Below are 3,172 nucleotides of genomic sequence, written 5' to 3'. Positions count from 1 at the left end.
TTTTTTTTTCTGACAGATTTATTAACAGCAATTACAGAACATAACACAATCAATTTGAACTTTTAACAACCAGTTTAAATAAATGTACTTGCACAAACTAGCCAATTTAAAATAAATATTACATGTACACAAAAGTTTGGGGTCAGTAAGATTCTGTAATATTTTTTTTAAGTCTCATGCTCACCAAGGCTGCACTTATTTAAAAAAAACAAACAAAAAAAACAGTTAAAGCAGCAATATTGAGAAATATAACAATTAAAAATAACTATTTTCTATTTTAATATATTTTAAAATTTAATTTAAAATGTATCTGTAATCAAAGCTGAATTTTCAGCATCATTACACCAGTCTTCAGTGTCAAATGATCCTTCAGAAATAATTATAATATTTGCTCCTCAAGAAACATTTATTATTATTGCTGCTTCATATTTGTGTGAAAACCGTGATGCATTTTTCAGAATTAATTTTATATATAGTAACAATGTAATGTAATGTAATAATGTGGCAATGCTTCTGATGCTTTTGGGAAACGCAGCCCTATTTGAACAAGCACTCTGAGCCATGCGTCAGCAGCAAACGCTGTCTGTTATTGGTTGGTTCTGTCTTTCAGCATTTGCGTGTGTTCCGATGAGCAGGAGAAATGGTTCTATCCAACACAAGTATTCGCTAATATAGTCTATTTTTCCACTTAGAAGCTTTTTTATTCACCGAATTTCTTGATAAGTAAATTAAATTAATGTTTAAAAAAAATGCACTTTAGAATCGATATTTTTATGTGAGGTATCGGTATATTTTAAGGTATCGGTACCGGTATCGATATCGACGATACTGGGCTTGAAAATATCGGTATCGGATCGAAAATAAAATAAGAGGTATCGCCCATCCCTAGTAGTAATAAGAATCATTGAACACGCATAGTTTTAAATGATTGTTGGGAATATAAAAAGAAAGGAGGAAATAGTTTTGGATGGAAATATGAACAGTGGGTCAAGGATTGTGGTTTGGAGAATTAAGTAATCTGTCCCAACATGCCATTAAATTGGGTATCGGTATGGAATATTCCTGAACCTATTGTTGAAATGAGATTGTTGGAAGCCCGGGAAAAAGCAGAAGAAAGATATACTAATAGTTATGAAATCAATGTTTTATAGAAACATTATTCTAAATTATTAGAATAATTATTAAGAAATTATTCCTATTTTTATACAGATCAATACAGATGGATCTAAAGACCCAATCAAACAAAAAGTGGGAATAGGAGTGTACATTCAGAGGCGGACAAAGTACACAACTCCATTACTTGACTGAAAGTACAGATACTGCTGATCAAATATTACTCCATTACAAGTAAAAGTTGTAAATACAGATTTTTACTTAAGTAAAAGTACAGAAGTACTTGCTTTTAAAAGTACTTAAGTACCAAAAGTAAATTTCCTTTTTTTATGTGAATGCACTGTTTTATTATTGTTGTATGTAATACAGTGCCTTGCGAAAGTATTCATACCCCTTCCTTTTTTTTCACGTTTTTTGTTATGTTGCTGCCTTATGTTAAACTGTTTTAAAGTACTTTTTTCCCACATCAATCTACACTCCATACACCATATTGACAAAGCAAAAACAGAATTGCCACAACTTCGTAATTTATAAAAAATAAAAAAAAACTGAAATAAGTACATTATTACATTATTATAACTAAATATTTAGTGGAAGCACCTTTACAGCCTCAAATAATTGTTTTTGTTTGATGTGACAAGCTTTGCACATCAGCATTTGGCAATTATCTGCCATTCTTCTCCTCACCTGTTCACCTCTCAAGCTCTGTCAAGTTGGATGGGGGCAGATGCACATTTTCAGGTTTCTCCAGAAATATTTGATTAGGTTCAAGCCCAGGATGGGGCTGGGCCACTCAAGGACATTGACAGAGTCGTCTATAAGCCACTCTTGCTGTGTGCTTAGGGTCATTGTCCTGTTGAAAGGTGAACCTTCTGCCCAGTCTGAGGTTCTGAATGCTCTGGACTGGGTTTTCATTAAGGATATCTCTATATTTTGGTGCATTGAGCTTGTCTTCTACTCTAATGTGTCCCTCAGTCCCTGCCGCTGAAAAACAGCCCCACAGCATGAGGCTGCTAACACCACACGTTACTTTTGGGATGATACTCTGCAGGTGATAAGCAGTGTCTGGTTTCCTTCAAACGTGATGCTTGAAATTAAGGTTATTTCCAAATCATACCCATTCAACTGAATTTGCCACATGGTAACTTTAATCGAAGGGTATTAACATCTACAAGCAATATGAATGCGCCTGAGCTAAATTTCAACTGTCCCAGATATGAATACTTATGCAATGGAATCATTTAAGTTTTTTATTTTTATTAAATTGTCAAATATGTTAAAAACCTGTTTTTTGCTTTACCATTATGGTGTATTGAGTGTAGAATGTAGAAAAAAGTAATTTAAAGTAGTTTAACATAAGGCAGCAACATAAAGCATGAAAATAATGAAGGGGTATGAATACTTTCACAAGGCACTGTACTTGCAATACCTCTGAAGCAACTTACAACTTACAGCAACTTACACCTACTGAATACACTGACTAGCTTGTAGTATCTTCGGAATAAAGAGCTTTTGTTAAAATGTTAAAAACCTATGGGGAAAAACAAAACAAAAAAATTATTTAACACCCCTACCCACCCCCACAAAAGCAGGATGGTAGTGATCTCACACAGCTTTGGACACATCTATGTGAAGCCATTCATCCACATTTGAACAGAGTGGACAGTGAAATCATAACAAAAATGTTAAAAATGCTGTCTAATCGCTCTCGCTGTTCTTTGATGTCACACACAGAATGGTCTGTGCAGTGCTGCTTCAGTCAAACACCTTTTGTGTTTTATTAGGAGACGCACAACAGTTCTTCTATGGCTTTATAGGTAATATTTTCACGTACACAATTTAGCAAAATCAGACAATATTGTGTCTAATATAAACCACAATATTAACTTCTTGTTATTGAATTGTTGTAAATAAATATAATATATGGAACTGGTCAGTGCTCAGAAAATGCTGGGAAATCACTTCATGAAGCCCCAAGAGTGATTACTGATAAACTGTCTGAAAAAAAGAAAGTCACGTTTTAGAGAAGAAAAAAAATCACCCACTGACTTTCAAAGCT

This window comes from Sinocyclocheilus grahami, unplaced genomic scaffold (genome assembly GCF_001515645.1).
Source record: "Sinocyclocheilus grahami isolate Dianchi unplaced genomic scaffold, SAMN03320097.WGS_v1.1 scaffold281.1, whole genome shotgun sequence".
Classification (NCBI taxonomy): domain Eukaryota; kingdom Metazoa; phylum Chordata; class Actinopteri; order Cypriniformes; family Cyprinidae; genus Sinocyclocheilus; species Sinocyclocheilus grahami.
This window is presented reverse-complemented; position numbering follows the sequence as displayed.